The 21,141-nt window shown below is 45.7% G+C and overlaps 8 non-coding genes and 1 pseudogene across 8 annotated transcripts; all 9 read right to left on the bottom strand.

The window, feature by feature from the left end:
* Positions 1-780: 780 nt before the first annotated feature.
* Positions 781-971, bottom strand: LOC130329652 (U2 spliceosomal RNA). Its single transcript, XR_008873177.1, has one exon. It is a non-coding gene; the product is annotated as a U2 spliceosomal RNA (small nuclear RNA).
* Positions 972-3,049: 2,078 nt separating this feature from the next.
* LOC130329709 (U2 spliceosomal RNA) lies at positions 3,050-3,237 on the bottom strand. The gene has a single exon (XR_008873225.1). It is a non-coding gene; the product is annotated as a U2 spliceosomal RNA (small nuclear RNA).
* Positions 3,238-4,654: 1,417 nt separating this feature from the next.
* Positions 4,655-4,807, bottom strand: LOC130329738 (U2 spliceosomal RNA; annotated as a pseudogene).
* A 2,091-nt stretch (positions 4,808-6,898) lies between these two features.
* Positions 6,899-7,089, bottom strand: LOC130329695 (U2 spliceosomal RNA). Its single transcript, XR_008873216.1, has one exon. It is a non-coding gene; the product is annotated as a U2 spliceosomal RNA (small nuclear RNA).
* Positions 7,090-9,180: 2,091 nt separating this feature from the next.
* Positions 9,181-9,371, bottom strand: LOC130329653 (U2 spliceosomal RNA). Its single transcript, XR_008873178.1, has one exon. It is a non-coding gene; the product is annotated as a U2 spliceosomal RNA (small nuclear RNA).
* A 2,085-nt stretch (positions 9,372-11,456) lies between these two features.
* Positions 11,457-11,647, bottom strand: LOC130329654 (U2 spliceosomal RNA). Its single transcript, XR_008873179.1, has one exon. It is a non-coding gene; the product is annotated as a U2 spliceosomal RNA (small nuclear RNA).
* Positions 11,648-13,737: 2,090 nt separating this feature from the next.
* Positions 13,738-13,929, bottom strand: LOC130329708 (U2 spliceosomal RNA). Its single transcript, XR_008873224.1, has one exon. It is a non-coding gene; the product is annotated as a U2 spliceosomal RNA (small nuclear RNA).
* Positions 13,930-17,571: 3,642 nt separating this feature from the next.
* LOC130329655 (U2 spliceosomal RNA) lies at positions 17,572-17,762 on the bottom strand. The gene has a single exon (XR_008873180.1). It is a non-coding gene; the product is annotated as a U2 spliceosomal RNA (small nuclear RNA).
* Positions 17,763-19,849: 2,087 nt separating this feature from the next.
* On the bottom strand, positions 19,850-20,040 carry LOC130329754 (U2 spliceosomal RNA). Its single transcript, XR_008873254.1, has one exon. It is a non-coding gene; the product is annotated as a U2 spliceosomal RNA (small nuclear RNA).
* Positions 20,041-21,141: the final 1,101 nt, after the last annotated feature.

Below are 21,141 nucleotides of genomic sequence, written 5' to 3' on the forward strand. Positions count from 1 at the left end.
AGAATGTCAGTCCATGTTGGAGCAGGTTTAGATACAGTCTAAAGTATAGATCTCAAAGTCTGTGCACAGAATTTAGCAAGGGCCTCGCACCTTCTGATGCATCAGGTAGGTGCACAATAGCATAGCCTAACCCTCTGTACTTTGGTCTATATTGATGCGGGACATAGACAGCCAGCTGATGACCAATCCATTAGTGCAATGGATGGCTGGAAGCATTTGTCTTTGCCTTTGCAATACCACAGAAGCAATGCATGGTCAATGTACAGCAATGACACACCTGTGTGAACAGCCAGGAGACCCCCCCCCCCCCCCCCCCCATGTTATGTTACCTAGTTACATAGTTAGTCCGGTCGAAAAAAGACATATGTCCATCAAGTTCAACCAGGGAATTAAGGGGTAGGGGTGTGGCGCGATATTGGGGAAGGGATGAGATTTTATATTTCTTCATAAGCATTAATCTTATTTTGTCAATTAGGAACATTCAGCACCCACCCGCTATCAAGGCAGCTGCCTATCATGTCATGCCCTACCTGCACAGGTGTGCTGGCTACTCAAATGATCCAATTAAGGAGGCCATTTAGTCAGCAGCTGCAGAAGTCCTGTGCCTGGACGCTCCAACAGTGGCCAGACACAAGCAGAAGCAGAAGCAGCAGAAGCAGCAGCAGCACCACCTTTTGTTTTTTGGCTGCAGCAGCAGCAAGGCCCACAGGGCTGGCTAGCTGGCTAGCCAGCAAGCAGGTAGCAATGAAAGTAGGAATCTTTCTTTTTAACCCTGTAAGGGGGTGGTGCACTGTACCCGAAGATACTGCCATATCGGGTCAATGCATAGGGCGACGGAAGCAAGCTTCGAAATCGGCCCCCGTTCTCAAAAATCCATTTAATATATGGTCCCCAGATAGGGGACGTATCAGATATTAAACTGATAAGAACAGATACTACACTTGATCTTAGCCAAAAGGCCGAGAAGCGATAACCGTGAAAGGGGCGGGCCCAACAAGGTGCCCTTCATGGGCACTATCACTGCTTGCTGTCAGGGAGGCTGCCAGACAATTTTCCATGCACACTCTGGGCTGGGGGGCAGTCAACCACCAGTACACACAGCAGAACCTAAACCCATACCATTATTGCTAAGCAGCAAGACAGGGGCCCATTGCACTCCCACGGGGCCTTTTTAAATGCAATCCATAACCCGGATTTGCCAGGAACCCTTCTTACTCCTCCTACTTGCATGTGACACTGGGCTTAGGATCTGCATAGGAAACACACACACAAGCACACACCTACCTTTGTTGCCTGCAGATGCCTCCTTGGCTGTCCCCAAACGGTATCAAACCAACACCCACGGGAAGCTGTAAGCATAGAGGACATGCCTGCACCCCATTGGACTTACCTGTGTGGGTTAAACCCGGGTTATTTGACAACCTATGGCGGTGATGGTTCTGCTCAGGCAGAGCAGTGCTGATGCTCCTCATAAAGCTGTCGCTGCTGTGAAGGTTCTAGGTGACATCACAAATCCCTATGCTTACATACACAACAAAGCTGGGTTGTTGTTGTTTACACTCTGCAAGGCCTGTGGAAGTGAGTGACATCATAGCACTGTAGTTCTGAGGGTTCTAGATGGATGCAACAATCTCCTGTTGCTTCTATGAAGGCCATAATAGACGACATCACCAAACAGCTCCATAGTCACATACACAGCAAAGGAGAGATGTTGTTTACACCTAGTGATGTCAGTGGTATTGAGTGACATCACAGCACAGTGCTAAGGCTCCTGGGCCTGGACACAGCAGCGGCTGCAATATCTCAACGGAGAATACGTTTATATATATGTGTGTGTGTGCGCGTATATATATATATATATATATATATATATATATATTTCTCCGCCGAAATCACTTTTAAACCCATTTCCACCTTTTTTTCCCTTCTCTTCCTCTTACTTTTTTTTCACGTTTTTTTACGTTTTTCTCCTTTTCGCCTCTTTTCTGGGCGTATTATTCTTCTTTTTCTTCTTTTTTTTCGTCTAATGCATACCCCATCAGTGCAGCAATGCTTATTCAATACCGCCAGCAGATGGAGACACTGGGGGATAATTTTCTAAGGATTTATACTGATTTTTCCTGTCTGAATTTGTCGCACAGAAAGTTGCAGGCCAAATATGTGTGACATTTCTGCGACTTTAGCTTCTAGAGCATTTTTACAACATTATACATAGGTGCTGAATACATAAAAAGCGACTGTTCAGCGACAGACAAGTCGCATCGGCTGAAAGTAGGCCAGAATGTCAGTCCATGTTGGAGCAGGTTTAGATACAGTCTAAAGTATAGATCTCAAAGTCTGTGCACAGAATTTAGCAAGGGCCTCGCACCTTCTGATGCATCAGGTAGGTGCACAATAGCATAGCCTAACCCTCTGTACTTTGGTCTATATTGATGCGGGACATAGACAGCCAGCTGATGACCAATCCATTAGTGCAATGGATGGCTGGAAGCATTTGTCTTTGCCTTTGCAATACCACAGAAGCAATGCATGGTCAATGTACAGCAATGACACACCTGTGTGAACAGCCAGGAGACCCCCCCCCCCATGTTATGTTACATAGTTACATAGTTAGTACGGTCGAAAAAAGACATATGTCCATCAAGTTCAACCAGGGAATTAAGGGGTAGGGGTGTGGCGCGATATTGGGGAAGGGATGAGATTTTATATTTCTTCATAAGCATTAATCTTATTTTGTCAATTAGGAACATTCAGCACCCACCCGCTATCAAGGCAGCTGCCTATCATGTCATGCCCTACCTGCACAGGTGTGCTGGCTACTCAAATGATCCAATTAAGGAGGCCATTTAGTCAGCAGCAGCAGAAGTCCTGTGCCTGGACGCTCCAACAGCGGCCAGACACAAGCAGAAGCAGAAGCAGCAGAAGCAGCAGCAGCACCACCTTTTGTTTTTTGGCTGCAGCAGCAGCAAGGCCCACAGGGCTGGCTAGCTGGCTAGCCAGCAAGCAGGTAGCAATGAAAGTAGGAATCTTTCTTTTTAACCCTGTAAGGGGGTGGTGCACTGTACCCGAAGATACTGCCATATCGGGTCAATGCATAGGGCGACGGAAGCAAGCTTCGAAATCGGCCCCCGTTCTCAAAAATCCATTTAATATATGGTCCCCAGATAGGGGACGTATCAGATATTAAACTGATAAGAACAGATTTTTTTTTTTAAGTTTCCCTCAGAACTAAATCATAGTTCTAAGATCTCATATGAACTAGATTTTTGTGCTCATCATCAGGTAACTTTTTTTTTTTTTTTTTTATTTATTTCCAGAATAAAACAAATTAAAACAACAAAACACCTAACAACAATAACTCAAATAAACCTTAATCCAAAATGAAACCCTTTCTCCACGCGAAAACTGCCAAATAATCAATTAAACCGAATTGAAGAGCTCCACTCTTCAAAGCTTCTTTGACAGGGACTGCCAACCATGGTGACACTTGGTAGGTCGCCATGAAGCGCCTTACATCAGGCTTCATGGACTGCATTATTTTTCCCCTCACAGTTTCAAGCCGGGTATTCACTTTTATTTTAAATTTTACTAGGTCTTGAACAAATATTTCTTTTTCTTCCTTTGGGGCTTGGTCTAGCACCTCACCCAAATATCCAGAAAAATACTCACTGAGAATTATTTTCTTTAATTCCTCTGTTGGCTCCCCTTCAGAAGCCTCACTTACGCTTTCTTCTTCCATTTCTTTTCCTGTGTCCAACTTTTCTTTGCTCTTGCCAGAAACTTTTTTGGCCTCTGGAACTATATTCTCTTCTTTTGTCTTCCTCTTCAATTTCACCCCAACTTCCATAGCCTCAGATTTTTCCGGGCAGTCTTTAAAGAAATGCCCAGTCTTTTTACAGGCCCTGCAGGTCTTACTTTGGCCACACTCAGAAAAGACATGACCTTCCTTCAGACATTTGGTACATATTATCTTTCCACAACTTTCATGCCCGTATTGTTTGCAGTTTTTGCAAAAAGTTCCCATCTCTGGGAAAAATAAATCCCCTGTGTCCTTCCCTATTTTAAACCGAGCTGGTGGGAGCAGCAATCTTCCGGGCGCCCCCGCATCCTCTTTCAGTCTGCACAAGAACTTCCATTTTCCTGTCCAAAGCTGGTGTTGGTTAAGGACTTTACCTCTTTCCTCTACTTCCACACAAAATTCCTGCAAAAAGAGCTTGATGTCACTTTCTTTCGCGTATGGCGAGTACATCTTAACTGTGAACAGCTTGGTATTGTCCACAAAGTGCTCAACCAATTTTATGCCTTCCATCTTTGGATGATTCCGGGTTTTCTCCAAGGTTTCCAAAAATTTTCTGTAGAAAGACTTGCTGTTGAAAGTAACATCATAGACCCCCTTTCGAGGGTAATCCATGACTGTCAAGATCTCCATTCTTGGCACTTGGAACAGACCAAACAAGATCTCCACAATTAAGAAGTCCAGATTCTTTTCTTCTCTGGCTTGCTCCTCCACGATAAATCGAACAGCATTTTGGACCCGAGCATATTCAGGTATATCCGCCATGTCTGTTCAGCTGCCGAGATCTTCTTCCGTCCTCTGTTTGCAACCAGGCGACCCAGTGGCTGCCTGGTGATCACCTCTCGTTTCCTGGGGAGTAAGCCGTAACCCCAAAAGCAGCAAGGGGGTGAAGCTCCACCAAATAGGTAGAGCGATCCCCCAAGGCCAAGGCACGGGTACCCCAGGAACCTTCCAGCCAGACCAAGTGAGCAGATACTACACTTGATCTTAGCCAAAAGGCCGAGAAGCGATAACCGTGAAAGGGGCGGGCCCAACAAGGTGCCCTTCATGGGCACTATCACTGCTTGCTGTCAGGGAGGCTGCCAGACAATTTTCCATGCACACTCTGGGCTGGGGGGCAGTCAACCACCAGTACACACAGCAGAACCTAAACCCATACCATTATTGCTAAGCAGCAAGACAGGGGCCCATTGCACTCCCACGGGGCCTTTTTAAATGCAATCCATAACCCGGATTTGCCAGGAACCCTTCTTACTCCTCCTACTTGCATGTGACACTGGGCTTAGGATCTGCATAGGAAACACACACACAAGCACACACCTACCTTTGTTGCCTGCAGATGCCTCCTTGGCTGTCCCCAAACGGTATCAAACCAACACCCACGGGAAGCTGTAAGCATAGAGGACATGCCTGCACCCCATTGGACTTACCTGTGTGGGTTAAACCCGGGTTATTTGACAACCTATGGCGGTGATGGTTCTGCTCAGGCAGAGCAGTGCTGATGCTCCTCATAAAGCTGTCGCTGCTGTGAAGGTTCTAGGTGACATCACAAATCCCTATGGTTACATACACAACAAAGCTGGGTTGTTGTTGTTTACACTCTGCAAGGCCTGTGGAAGTGAGTGACATCATAGCACTGTAGTTCTGAGGGTTCTAGATGGATGCAACAATCTCCTGTTGCTTCTATGAAGGCCATAATAGACGACATCACCAAACAGCTCCATAGTCACATACACAGCAAAGGAGAGATGTTGTTTACACCTAGTGATGTCAGTGGTATTGAGTGACATCACAGCACAGTGCTAAGGCTCCTGGGCCTGGACACAGCAGCGGCTGCAATATCTCAACGGAGAATACGTTTATATATATGTGTGTGTGTGCGCGTATATATATATATATATATATATATATATATATATATTATATATATTTCTCCGCCGAAATCACTTTTAAACCCATTTCCACCTTTTTTTCCCTTCTCTTCCTCTTACTTTTTTTTCACGTTTTTTTTACGTTTTTCTCCTTTTCGCCTCTTTTCTGGGCGTATTATTCTTCTTTTTCTTCTTTTTTTTCGTCTAATGCATACCCCATCAGTGCAGCAATGCTTATTCAATACCGCCAGCAGATGGAGACACTGGGGGATAATTTTCTAAGGATTTATACTGATTTTTCCTGTCTGAATTTGTCGCACAGAAAGTTGCAGGCCAAATATGTGTGACATTTCTGCGACTTTAGCTTCTAGAGCATTTTTACAACATTATACATAGGTGCTGAATACATAAAAAGCGACTGTTCAGCGACAGACAAGTCGCATCGGCTGAAAGTAGGCCAGAATGTCAGTCCATGTTGGAGCAGGTTTAGATACAGTCTAAAGTATAGATCTCAAAGTCTGTGCACAGAATTTAGCAAGGGCCTCGCACCTTCTGATGCATCAGGTAGGTGCACAATAGCATAGCCTAACCCTCTGTACTTTGGTCTATATTGATGCGGGACATAGACAGCCAGCTGATGACCAATCCATTAGTGCAATGGATGGCTGGAAGCATTTGTCTTTGCCTTTGCAATACCACAGAAGCAATGCATGGTCAATGTACAGCAATGACACACCTGTGTGAACAGCCAGGAGACCCCCCCCCCCCATGTTATGTTACATAGTTACATAGTTAGTACGGTCGAAAAAAGACATATGTCCATCAAGTTCAACCAGGGAATTAAGGGGTAGGGGTGTGGCGCGATATTGGGGAAGGGATGAGATTTTATATTTCTTCATAAGCATTAATCTTATTTTGTCAATTAGGAACATTCAGCACCCACCCGCTATCAAGGCAGCTGCCTATCATGTCATGCCCTACCTGCACAGGTGTGCTGGCTACTCAAATGATCCAATTAAGGAGGCCATTTAGTCAGCAGCAGCAGAAGTCCTGTGCCTGGACGCTCCAACAGCGGCCAGACACAAGCAGAAGCAGAAGCAGCAGAAGCAGCAGCAGCACCACCTTTTGTTTTTTGGCTGCAGCAGCAGCAAGGCCCACAGGGCTGGCTAGCTGGCTAGCCAGCAAGCAGGTAGCAATGAAAGTAGGAATCTTTCTTTTTAACCCTGTAAGGGGGTGGTGCACTGTACCCGAAGATACTGCCATATCGGGTCAATGCATAGGGCGACGGAAGCAAGCTTCGAAATCGGCCCCCGTTCTCAAAAATCCATTTAATATATGGTCCCCAGATAGGGGACGTATCAGAAATTAAACTGATAAGAACAGATACTACACTTGATCTTAGCCAAAAGGCCGAGAAGCGATAACCGTGAAAGGGGCGGGCCCAACAAGGTGCCCTTCATGGGCACTATCACTGCTTGCTGTCAGGGAGGCTGCCAGACAATTTTCCATGCACACTCTGGGCTGGGGGGCAGTCAACCACCAGTACACACAGCAGAACCTAAACCCATACCATTATTGCTAAGCAGCAAGACAGGGGCCCATTGCACTCCCACGGGGCCTTTTTAAATGCAATCCATAACCCGGATTTGCCAGGAACCCTTCTTACTCCTCCTACTTGCATGTGACACTGGGCTTAGGATCTGCATAGGAAACACACACACAAGCACACACCTACCTTTGTTGCCTGCAGATGCCTCCTTGGCTGTCCCCAAACGGTATCAAACCAACACCCACGGGAAGCTGTAAGCATAGAGGACATGCCTGCACCCCATTGAACTTACCTGTGTGGGTTAAACCCGGGTTATTTGACAACCTATGGCGGTGATGGTTCTGCTCAGGCAGAGCAGTGCTGATGCTCCTCATAAAGCTGTCGCTGCTGTGAAGGTTCTAGGTGACATCACAAATCCCTATGGTTACATACACAACAAAGCTGGGTTGTTGTTGTTTACACTCTGCAAGGCCTGTGGAAGTGAGTGACATCATAGCACTGTAGTTCTGAGGGTTCTAGATGGATGCAACAATCTCCTGTTGCTTCTATGAAGGCCATAATAGACGACATCACCAAACAGCTCCATAGTCACATACACAGCAAAGGAGAGATGTTGTTTACACCTAGTGATGTCAGTGGTATTGAGTGACATCACAGCACAGTGCTAAGGCTCCTGGGCCTGGACACAGCAGCGGCTGCAATATCTCAACGGAGAATACGTTTATATATATGTGTGTGTGTGCGCGTATATATATATATATATATATATATATATATATATATATATATATATTTCTCCGCCGAAATCACTTTTAAACCCATTTCCACCTTTTTTTCCCTTCTCTTCCTCTTACTTTTTTTTCACGTTTTTTTACGTTTTTCTCCTTTTCGCCTCTTTTCTGGGCGTATTATTCTTCTTTTTCTTCTTTTTTTTCGTCTAATGCATACCCCATCAGTGCAGCAATGCTTATTCAATACCGCCAGCAGATGGAGACACTGGGGGATAATTTTCTAAGGATTTATACTGATTTTTCCTGTCTGAATTTGTCGCACAGAAAGTTGCAGGCCAAATATGTGTGACATTTCTGCGACTTTAGCTTCTAGAGCATTTTTACAACATTATACATAGGTGCTGAATACATAAAAAGCGACTGTTCAGCGACAGACAAGTCGCATCGGCTGAAAGTAGGCCAGAATGTCAGTCCATGTTGGAGCAGGTTTAGATACAGTCTAAAGTATAGATCTCAAAGTCTGTGCACAGAATTTAGCAAGGGCCTCGCACCTTCTGATGCATCAGGTAGGTGCACAATAGCATAGCCTAACCCTCTGTACTTTGGTCTATATTGATGCGGGACATAGACAGCCAGCTGATGACCAATCCATTAGTGCAATGGATGGCTGGAAGCATTTGTCTTTGCCTTTGCAATACCACAGAAGCAATGCATGGTCAATGTACAGCAATGACACACCTGTGTGAACAGCCAGGAGACCCCCCCCCCCCATGTTATGTTACATAGTTACATAGTTAGTACGGTCGAAAAAAGACATATGTCCATCAAGTTCAACCAGGGAATTAAGGGGTAGGGGTGTGGCGCGATATTGGGGAAGGGATGAGATTTTATATTTCTTCATAAGCATTAATCTTATTTTGTCAATTAGGAACATTCAGCACCCACCCGCTATCAAGGCAGCTGCCTATCATGTCATGCCCTACCTGCACAGGTGTGCTGGCTACTCAAATGATCCAATTAAGGAGGCCATTTAGTCAGCAGCAGCAGAAGTCCTGTGCCTGGACGCTCCAACAGCGGCCAGACACAAGCAGAAGCAGAAGCAGCAGAAGCAGCAGCAGCACCACCTTTTGTTTTTTGGCTGCAGCAGCAGCAAGGCCCACAGGGCTGGCTAGCTGGCTAGCCAGCAAGCAGGTAGCAATGAAAGTAGGAATCTTTCTTTTTAACCCTGTAAGGGGGTGGTGCACTGTACCCGAAGATACTGCCATATCGGGTCAATGCATAGGGCGACGGAAGCAAGCTTCGAAATCGGCCCCCGTTCTCAAAAATCCATTTAATATATGGTCCCCAGATAGGGGACGTATCAGATATTAAACTGATAAGAACAGATACTACACTTGATCTTAGCCAAAAGGCCGAGAAGCGATAACCGTGAAAGGGGCGGGCCCAACAAGGTGCCCTTCATGGGCACTATCACTGCTTGCTGTCAGGGAGGCTGCCAGACAATTTTCCATGCACACTCTGGGCTGGGGGGCAGTCAACCACCAGTACACACAGCAGAACCTAAACCCATACCATTATTGCTAAGCAGCAAGACAGGGGCCCATTGCACTCCCACGGGGCCTTTTTAAATGCAATCCATAACCCGGATTTGCCAGGAACCCTTCTTACTCCTCCTACTTGCATGTGACACTGGGCTTAGGATCTGCATAGGAAACACACACACAAGCACACACCTACCTTTGTTGCCTGCAGATGCCTCCTTGGCTGTCCCCAAACGGTATCAAACCAACACCCACGGGAAGCTGTAAGCATAGAGGACATGCCTGCACCCCATTGGACTTACCTGTGTGGGTTAAACCCGGGTTATTTGACAACCTATGGCGGTGATGGTTCTGCTCAGGCAGAGCAGTGCTGATGCTCCTCATAAAGCTGTCGCTGCTGTGAAGGTTCTAGGTGACATCACAAATCCCTATGGTTACATACACAACAAAGCTGGGTTGTTGTTGTTTACACTCTGCAAGGCCTGTGGAAGTGAGTGACATCATAGCACTGTAGTTCTGAGGGTTCTAGATGGATGCAACAATCTCCTGTTGCTTCTATGAAGGCCATAATAGACGACATCACCAAACAGCTCCATAGTCACATACACAGCAAAGGAGAGATGTTGTTTACACGTAGTGATGTCAGTGGTATTGAGTGACATCACAGCACAGTGCTAAGGCTCCTGGGCCTGGACACAGCAGCGGCTGCAATATCTCAACGGAGAATACGTTTATATATATGTGTGTGTGTGCGCGTATATATATATATATATATATATATATATATATATATATTTCTCCGCCGAAATCACTTTTAAACCCATTTCCACCTTTTTTTCCCTTCTCTTCCTCTTACTTTTTTTTCACGTTTTTTTACGTTTTTCTCCTTTTCGCCTCTTTTCTGGGCGTATTATTCTTCTTTTTCTTCTTTTTTTTCGTCTAATGCATACCCCATCAGTGCAGCAATGCTTATTCAATACCGCCAGCAGATGGAGACACTGGGGGATAATTTTCTAAGGATTTATACTGATTTTTCCTGTCTGAATTTGTCGCACAGAAAGTTGCAGGCCAAATATGTGTGACATTTCTGCGACTTTAGCTTCTAGAGCATTTTTACAACATTATACATAGGTGCTGAATACATAAAAAGCGACTGTTCAGCGACAGACAAGTCGCATCGGCTGAAAGTAGGCCAGAATGTCAGTCCATGTTGGAGCAGGTTTAGATACAGTCTAAAGTATAGATCTCAAAGTCTGTGCACAGAATTTAGCAAGGGCCTCGCACCTTCTGATGCATCAGGTAGGTGCACAATAGCATAGCCTAACCCTCTGTACTTTGGTCTATATTGATGCGGGACATAGACAGCCAGCTGATGACCAATCCATTAGTGCAATGGATGGCTGGAAGCATTTGTCTTTGCCTTTGCAATACCACAGAAGCAATGCATGGTCAATGTACAGCAATGACACACCTGTGTGAACAGCCAGGAGACCCCCCCCCCCCCCATGTTATGTTACATAGTTACATAGTTAGTACGGTCGAAAAAAGACATATGTCCATCAAGTTCAACCAGGGAATTAAGGGGTAGGGGTGTGGCGCGATATTGGGGAAGGGATGAGATTTTATATTTCTTCATAAGCATTAATCTTATTTTGTCAATTAGGAACATTCAGCACCCACCCGCTATCAAGGCAGCTGCCTATCATGTCATGCCCTACCTGCACAGGTGTGCTGGCTACTCAAATGATCCAATTAAGGAGGCCATTTAGTCAGCAGCAGCAGAAGTCCTGTGCCTGGACGCTCCAACAGCGGCCAGACACAAGCAGAAGCAGAAGCAGCAGAAGCAGCAGCAGCACCACCTTTTGTTTTTTGGCTGCAGCAGCAGCAAGGCCCACAGGGCTGGCTAGCTGGCTAGCCAGCAAGCAGGTAGCAATGAAAGTAGGAATCTTTCTTTTTAACCCTGTAAGGGGGTGGTGCACTGTACCCGAAGATACTGCCATATCGGGTCAATGCATAGGGCGACGGAAGCAAGCTTCGAAATCGGCCCCCGTTCTCAAAAATCCATTTAATATATGGTCCCCAGATAGGGGACGTATCAGATATTAAACTGATAAGAACAGATACTACACTTGATCTTAGCCAAAAGGCCGAGAAGCGATAACCGTGAAAGGGGCGGGCCCAACAAGGTGCCCTTCATGGGCACTATCACTGCTTGCTGTCAGGGAGGCTGCCAGACAATTTTCCATGCACACTCTGGGCTGGGGGGCAGTCAACCACCAGTACACACAGCAGAACCTAAACCCATACCATTATTGCTAAGCAGCAAGACAGGGGCCCATTGCACTCCCACGGGGCCTTTTTAAATGCAATCCATAACCCGGATTTGCCAGGAACCCTTCTTACTCCTCCTACTTGCATGTGACACTGGGCTTAGGATCTGCATAGGAAACACACACACAAGCACACACCTACCTTTGTTGCCTGCAGATGCCTCCTTGGCTGTCCCCAAATGGTATCAAACCAACACCCACGGGAAGCTGTAAGCATAGAGGACATGCCTGCACCCCATTGGACTTACCTGTGTGGGTTAAACCCGGGTTATTTGACAACCTATGGCGGTGATGGTTCTGCTCAGGCAGAGCAGTGCTGATGCTCCTCATAAAGCTGTCGCTGCTGTGAAGGTTCTAGGTGACATCACAAATCCCTATGGTTACATACACAACAAAGCTGGGTTGTTGTTGTTTACACTCTGCAAGGCCTGTGGAAGTGAGTGACATCATAGCACTGTAGTTCTGAGGGTTCTAGATGGATGCAACAATCTCCTGTTGCTTCTATGAAGGCCATAATAGATGACATCACCAAACAGCTCCATAGTCACATACACAGCAAAGGAGAGATGTTGTTTACACCTAGTGATGTCAGTGGTATTGAGTGACATCACAGCACAGTGCTAAGGCTCCTGGGCCTGGACACAGCAGCGGCTGCAATATCTCAACGGAGAATACGTTTATATATATGTGTGTGTGTGCGCGTATATATATATATATATATATATATATATATATATATATATTTCTCCGCCGAAATCACTTTTAAACCCATTTCCACCTTTTTTTCCCTTCTCTTCCTCTTACTTTTTTTTCACGTTTTTTTACGTTTTTCTCCTTTTCGCCTCTTTTCTGGGCGTATTATTCTTCTTTTTCTTCTTTTTTTTCGTCTAATGCATACCCCTTCAGTGCAGCAATGCTTATTCAATACCGCCAGCAGATGGAGACACTGGGGGATAATTTTCTAAGGATTTATACTGATTTTTCCTGTCTGAATTTGTCGCACAGAAAGTTGCAGGCCAAATATGTGTGACATTTCTGCGACTTTAGCTACTAGAGCATTTTTACAACATTATACATAGGTGCTGAATACATAAAAAGCGACTGTTCAGCGACAGACAAGTCGCATCGGCTGAAAGTAGGCCAGAATGTCAGTCCATGTTGGAGCAGGTTTAGATACAGTCTAAAGTATAGATCTCAAAGTCTGTGCACAGAATTTAGCAAGGGCCTCGCACCTTCTGATGCATCAGGTAGGTGCACAATAGCATAGCCTAACCCTCTGTACTTTGGTCTATATTGATGCGGGACATAGACAGCCAGCTGATGACCAATCCATTAGTGCAATGGATGGCTGGAAGCATTTGTCTTTGCCTTTGCAATACCACAGAAGCAATGCATGGTCAATGTACAGCAATGACACACCTGTGTGAACAGCCAGGAGACCCCCCCCCCCCCCCCCATGTTATGTTACATAGTTACATAGTTAGTACGGTCGAAAAAAGACATATGTCCATCAAGTTTAATCAGGGAATTAAGGGGTAGGGGTGTGGCGCGATATTGGGGAAGGGATGAGATTTTATATTTCTTCATAAGCATTAATCTTATTTTGTCAATTAGGAACATTCAGCACCCACCCGCTATCAAGGCAGCTGCCTATCATGTCATGCCCTACCTGCACAGGTGTGCTGGCTACTCAAATGATCCAATTAAGGAGGCCATTTAGTCAGCAGCAGCAGAAGTCCTGTGCCTGGACGCTCCAACAGCGGCCAGACACAAGCAGAAGCAGAAGCAGCAGAAGCAGCAGCAGCACCACCTTTTGTTTTTTGGCTGCAGCAGCAGCAAGGCCCACAGGGCTGGCTAGCTGGCTAGCCAGCAAGCAGGTAGCAATGAAAGTAGGAATCTTTCTTTTTAACCCTGTAAGGGGGTGGTGCACTGTACCCGAAGATACTGCCATATCGGGTCAATGCATAGGGCGACGGAAGCAAGCTTCGAAATCGGCCCCCGTTCTCAAAAATCCATTTAATATATGGTCCCCAGATAGGGGACGTATCAGATATTAAACTGATAAGAACAGATTTTTTTTTTAAGTTAGCCCTCAGAACTCACTCAGAGTTCCAAGATCTTATTTGGAACTCAATTTTGTGTTCATCATCAGGTAACATGTTTTTATTTCTTTTCTTAAACACTAATGAAACAAAATAGAACATTTAAAAACAAAATAAGAAACAACATAAAATAGCAAAACCAAACATTACTTTCTAATTAAGCAAAACCAAATTAGAAGGTCATCCCCTTCCTCCATGCAAACACCATTAGAAAGTCTATCAGTCCTCGACTGATATTGCCATTTGCTATATCTTTCTTAACTTGAGACGCCAACCAGCCTGGAATTTTATACGTTTCAACAAAACGGTTCATGTCTGCCTTGAAAGAAAAATAGACTTTATCCCGAGCTTCTTCCTCCCGGTTCTTCAAGCCTATCTTTAGATCCATCATATCTTTGTCAAACGTTTTTCTTTCTGCTTCCGACAAATTTTCCAACAAACCACCAAGCACACCAAAATACTGCACTGGCACATACACTTCCTCCTCTCTCTTCTTCTTCTGCTCTGTAGGTCTTCTAGTTGGAACCTGCTCCACTTCTGGTTCTTTCACTTCAGCTGGTTCCTCTCTGCTTCTTTTTACAGCTTCCTTTTTCTCTGAATTTTTCTCAGACTTTTTCTTAGGACACGAGCCAAGCAGATGGCCCTCCTCACCACACAGATGGCATTTCCTTTTCTTTTGACAATTTTCCACGTCGTGACCCTCCTCTTGACACTTGAAACACCACAAAAACGTGCAATCCTCCTTTCTGTGACCGTACTGTTTACATTTGCGGCAAAAATCTTGCATGCCAGAAAAATACAGATCCCCGTTCACAGAACCAATTTTAAACCGTCCTGGGGGGATCACTAACTTGCCATCTGCCATTTTAAATTTCACATGGAACCTCCACTTGGTGGTCCATAGTCCATATTGATTAAATACCTTGCCTTTAGGCAGAACACTGTCACAGAATCGAGACAAAAAGGTAACGATATCCTCCTCCGAAGTATATGGGCTATACATCCTTATAGTCACCAATCGTTCTCTACGTGGGAAATGTGGAACTATCTCCACCCCTTCCAAAACCGGACATACCTTCTTTTGCTGCAATATGTTCCAAAATGACTCATAGTCCTCTTCAGAAGCCAGCACCACGTCGTAGTATCCACTTCTGGGAAACTCAAGCATGGATAGGATTTGCTCCCTCTTGACTTCCAGCAACTTAAACAGCACTTCTTCCACGACAAAGACAAGGCCTCTTTCCTTCTTCCGGACATCGAGCAGGGAAATACGAACTCCATTCCGAAGTCTCGCAAAAGGCGGCACGCCTTCCGAAGAAAAACCGCAATCTTCCTCCATGTCCATGATGTCCAGACACCTCCCCCACCGAAGTAGGTAGGTGGGGATCGCCTCCCGTTGTCTGGGGACTAAGCCGGCTCCCTGATAGCAGCAGGGGGGTGAAGTCCCTCCGTTAAGAAGGACGATCCCCCCAGGCAAAGGAGCCGGGTACCCCAGACACCCTCTGGCCAGACCAAGTGAGCAGAACTACACTCGATCTTAGCCAAAAGGCCGAGAAGCGATAACCGTGAAAGGGGCGGGCCCAACAAGGTGCCCTTCATGGGCACTATCACTGCTTGCTGTCAGGGAGGCTGCCAGACAATTTTCCATGCACACTCTGGGCTGGGGGGCAGTCAACCACCAGTACACACAGCAGAACCTAAACCCATACCATTATTGCTAAGCAGCAAGACAGGGGCCCATTGCACTCCCACGGGGCCTTTTTAAATGCAATCCATAACCCGGATTTGCCAGGAACCCTTCTTACTCCTCCTACTTGCATGTGACACTGGGCTTAGGATCTGCATAGGAAACACACACACAAGCACACACCTACCTTTGTTGCCTGCAGATGCCTCCTTGGCTGTCCCCAAACGGTATCAAACCAACACCCACGGGAAGCTGTAAGCATAGAGGACATGCCTGCACCCCATTGGACTTACCTGTGTGGGTTAAACCCGGGTTATTTGACAACCTATGGCGGTGATGGTTCTGCTCAGGCAGAGCAGTGCTGATGCTCCTCATAAAGCTGTCGCTGCTGTGAAGGTTCTAGGTGACATCACAAATCCCTATGGTTACATACACAACAAAGCTGGGTTGTTGTTGTTTACACTCTGCAAGGCCTGTGGAAGTGAGTGACATCATAGCACTGTAGTTCTGAGGGTTCTAGATGGATGCAACAATCTCCTGTTGCTTCTATGAAGGCCATAATAGACGACATCACCAAACAGCTCCATAGTCACATACACAGCAAAGGAGAGATGTTGTTTACACCTAGTGATGTCAGTGGTATTGAGTGACATCACAGCACAGTGCTAAGGCTCCTGGGCCTGGACACAGCAGCGGCTGCAATATCTCAACGGAGAATACGTTTATATATATGTGTGTGTGTGCGCGTATATATATATATATATATATATATATATATATATATATATATATATATATATTTCTCCGCCGAAATCACTTTTAAACCCATTTCCACCTTTTTTTCCCTTCTCTTCCTCTTACTTTTTTTTCACGTTTTTTTACGTTTTTCTCCTTTTCGCCTCTTTTCTGGGCGTATTATTCTTCTTTTTCTTCTTTTTTTTCGTCTAATGTATACCCCATCAGTGCAGCAATGCTTATTCAATACCGCCAGCAGATGGAGACACTGGGGGATAATTTTCTAAGGATTTATACTGATTTTTCCTGTCTGAATTTGTCGCACAGAAAGTTGCAGGCCAAATATGTGTGACATTTCTGCGACTTTAGCTTCTAGAGCATTTTTACAACATTATACATAGGTGCTGAATACATAAAAAGCGACTGTTCAGCGACAGACAAGTCGCATCGGCTGAAAGTAGGCCAGAATGTCAGTCCATGTTGGAGCAGGTTTAGATACAGTCTAAAGTATAGATCTCAAAGTTTGTGCACAGAATTTAGCAAGGGCCTCGCACCTTCTGATGCATCAGGTAGGTGCACAATAGCATAGCCTAACCCTCTGTACTTTGGTCTATATTGATGCGGGACATAGACAGCCAGCTGATGACCAATCCATTAGTGCAATGGATGGCTGGAAGCATTTGTCTTTGCCTTTGCAATACCACAGAAGCAATGCATGGTCAATGTACAGCAATGACACACCTGTGTGAACAGCCAGGAGACCCCCCCCCCCCCCATGTTATGTTACATAGTTACATAGTTAGTACGGTCGAAAAAAGACATATGTCCATCAAGTTCAACCAGGGAATTAAGGGGTAGGGGTGTGGCGCGATATTGGGGAAGGGATGAGATTTTATATTTCTTCATAAGCATTAATCTTATTTTGTCAATTAGGAACATTCAGCACCCACCCGCTATCAAGGCAGCTGCCTATCATGTCATGCCCTACCTGCACAGGTGTGCTGGCTACTCAAATGATCCAATTAAGGAGGCCATTTAGTCAGCAGCAGCAGAAGTCCTGTGCCTGGACGCTCCAACAGCGGCCAGACACAAGCAGAAGCAGAAGCAGCAGAAGCACCACCTTTTGTTTTTTGGCTGCAGCAGCAGCAAGGCCCACAGGGCTGGCTAGCTGGCTAGCCAGCAAGCAGGTAGCAATGAAAGTAGGAATCTTTCTTTTTAACCCTGTAAGGGGGTGGTGCACTGTACCCGAAGATACTGCCATATCGGGTCAATGCATAGGGCGACGGAAGCAAGCTTCGAAATCGGCCCCCGTTCTCAAAAATCCATTTAATATATGGTCCCCAGATAGGGGACGTATCAGATATTAAACTGATAAGAACAGATACTACACTTGATCTTAGCCAAAAGGCCGAGAAGCGATAACCGTGAAAGGGGCGGGCCCAACAAGGTGCCCTTCATGGGCACTATCACTGCTTGCTGTCAGGGAGGCTGCCAGACAATTTTCCATGCACACTCTGGGCTGGGGGGCAGTCAACCACCAGTACACACAGCAGAACCTAAACCCATACCATTATTGCTAAGCAGCAAGACAGGGGCCCATTGCACTCCCACGGGGCCTTTTTAAATGCAATCCATAACCCGGATTTGCCAGGAACCCTTCTTACTCCTCCTACTTGCATGTGACACTGGGCTTAGGATCTGCATAGGAAACACACACACAAGCACACACCTACCTTTGTTGCCTGCAGATGCCTCCTTGGCTGTCCCCAAACGGTATCAAACCAACACCCACGGGAAGCTGTAAGCATAGAGGACATGCCTGCACCCCATTGGACTTACCTGTGTGGGTTAAACCCGGGTTATTTGACAACCTATGGCGGTGATGGTTCTGCTCAGGCAGAGCAGTGCTGATGCTCCTCATAAAGCTGTCGCTGCTGTGAAGGTTCTAGGTGACATCACAAATCCCTATGGTTACATACACAACAAAGCTGGGTTGTTGTTGTTTACACTCTGCAAGGCCTGTGGAAGTGAGTGACATCATAGCACTGTAGTTCTGAGGGTTCTAGATGGATGCAACAATCTCCTGTTGCTTCTATGAAGGCCATAATAGACGACATCACCAAACAGCTCCATAGTCACATACACAGCAAAGGAGAGATGTTGTTTACACCTAGTGATGTCAGTGGTATTGAGTGACATCACAGCACAGTGCTAAGGCTCCTGGGCCTGGACACAGCAGCGGCTGCAATATCTCAACGGAGAATACGTTTATATATATGTGTGTGTGTGCGCGTATATATATATATATATATATATATATATATATATATATTTCTCCGCCGAAATCACTTTTAAACCCATTTCCACCTTTTTTTCCCTTCTCTTCCTCTTACTTTTTTTTCACGTTTTTTTACGTTTTTCTCCTTTTCGCCTCTTTTCTGGGCGTATTATTCTTCTTTTTCTTCTTTTTTTTCGTCTAATGCATACCCCATCAGTGCAGCAATGCTTATTCAATACCGCCAGCAGATGGAGACACTGGGGGATAATTTTCTAAGGATTTATACTGATTTTTCCTGTCTGAATTTGTCGCACAGAAAGTTGCAGGCCAAATATGTGTGACATTTCTGCGAATTTAGCTTCTAGAGCATTTTTACAACATTAGACATAGGTGCTGAATACATAAAAAGCGACTGTTCAGCGACAGACAAGTCGCATCGGCTGAAAGTAGGCCAGAATGTCAGTCCATGTTGGAGCAGGTTTAGATACAGTCTAAAGTATAGATCTCAAAGTCTGTGCACAGAATTTAGCAAGGGCCTCGCACCTTCTGATGCATCAGGTAGGTGCACAATAGCATAGCCTAACCCTCTGTACTTTGGTCTATATTGATGCGGGACATAGACAGCCAGCTGATGACCAATCCATTAGTGCAATGGATGGCTGGAAGCATTTGTCTTTGCCTTTGCAATACCACAGAAGCAATGCATGGTCAATGTACAGCAATGACACACCTGTGTGAACAGCCAGGAGACCCCCCCCCCCCCCCCATGTTATGTTACATAGTTACATAGTTAGTACGGTCGAAAAAAGACATATGTCCATCAAGTTCAACCAGGGAATTAAGGGGTAGGGGTGTGGCGCGATATTGGGGAAGGGATGAGATTTTATATTTCTTCATAAGCATTAATCTTATTTTGTCAATTAGGAACATTCAGCACCCACCCGCTATCAAGGCAGCTGCCTATCATGTCATGCCCTACCTGCACAGGTGTGCTGGCTACTCAAATGATCCAATTAAGGAGGCCATTTAGTCAGCAGCAGCAGAAGTCCTGTGCCTGGACGCTCCAACAGCGGCCAGACACAAGCAGAAGCAGAAGCAGCAGAAGCAGCAGCAGCACCACCTTTTGTTTTTTGGCTGCAGCAGCAGCAAGGCCCACAGGGCTGGCTAGCTGGCTAGCCAGCAAGCAGGTAGCAATGAAAGTAGGAATCTTTCTTTTTAACCCTGTAAGGGGGTGGTGCACTGTACCCGAAGATACTGCCATATCGGGTCAATGCATAGGGCGACAGAAGCAAGCTTCGAAATCGGCCCCCGTTCTCAAAAATCCATTTAATATATGGTCCCCAGATAGGGGACGTATCAGATATTAAACTGATAAGAACAGATACTACACTTGATCTTAGCCAAAAGGCCGAGAAGCGATAACCGTGAAAGGGGCAGGCCCAACAAGGTGCCCTTCATGGGCACTATCACTGCTTGCTGTCAGGGAGGCTGCCAGACAATTTTCCATGCACACTCTGGGCTGGGGGGCAGTCAACCACCAGTACACACAGCAGAACCTAAACCCATACCATTATTGCTAAGCAGCAAGACAGGGGCCCATTGCACTCCCACGGGGCCTTTTTAAATGCAATCCATAACCCGGATTTGCCAGGAACCCTTCTTACTCCTCCTACTTGCATGTGACACTGGGCTTAGGATCTGCATAGGAAACACACACACAAGCACACACCTACCTTTGTTGCCTGCAGATGCCTCCTTGGCTGTCCCCAAACGGTATCAAACCAACACCCACGGGAAGCTGTAAGCATAGAGGACATGCCTGCACCCCATTGGACTTACCTGTGTGGGTTAAACCCGGGTTATTTGACAACCTATGGCGGTGATGGTTCTGCTCAGGCAGAGCAGTGCTGATGCTCCTCATAAAGCTGTCGCTGCTGTGAAGGTTCTAGGTGACATCACAAATCCCTATGGTTACATACACAACAAAGCTGGGTTGTTGTTGTTTACACTCTGCAAGGCCTGTGGAAGTGAGTGACATCATAGCACTGTAGTTCTGAGGGTTCTAGATGGATGCAACAATCTCCTGTTGCTTCTATGAAGGCCATAATAGACGACATCACCAAACAGCTCCATAGTCACATACACAGCAAAGGAGAGATGTTGTTTACACCTAGTGATGTCAGTGGTATTGAGTGACATCACAGCACAGTGCTAAGGCTCCTGGGCCTGGACACAGCAGCGGCTGCAATATCTCAACGGAGAATACGTTTATATATATGTGTGTGTGTGCGCGTATATATATATATATATATATATATATATATATATATATATTTCTCCGCCGAAATCACTTTTAAACCCATTTCCACCTTTTTTTCCCTTCTCTTCCTCTTACTTTTTTTTCACGTTTTTTTACGTTTTTCTCCTTTTCGCCTCTTTTCTGGGCGTATTCTTCTTCTTTTTCTTCTTTTTTTTCGTCTAATGCATACCCCATCAGTGCAGCAATGCTTATTCAATACCG

This window comes from Hyla sarda, unplaced genomic scaffold (assembly GCF_029499605.1).
Source record: "Hyla sarda isolate aHylSar1 unplaced genomic scaffold, aHylSar1.hap1 scaffold_321, whole genome shotgun sequence".
NCBI classification, from domain to species: domain Eukaryota; kingdom Metazoa; phylum Chordata; class Amphibia; order Anura; family Hylidae; genus Hyla; species Hyla sarda.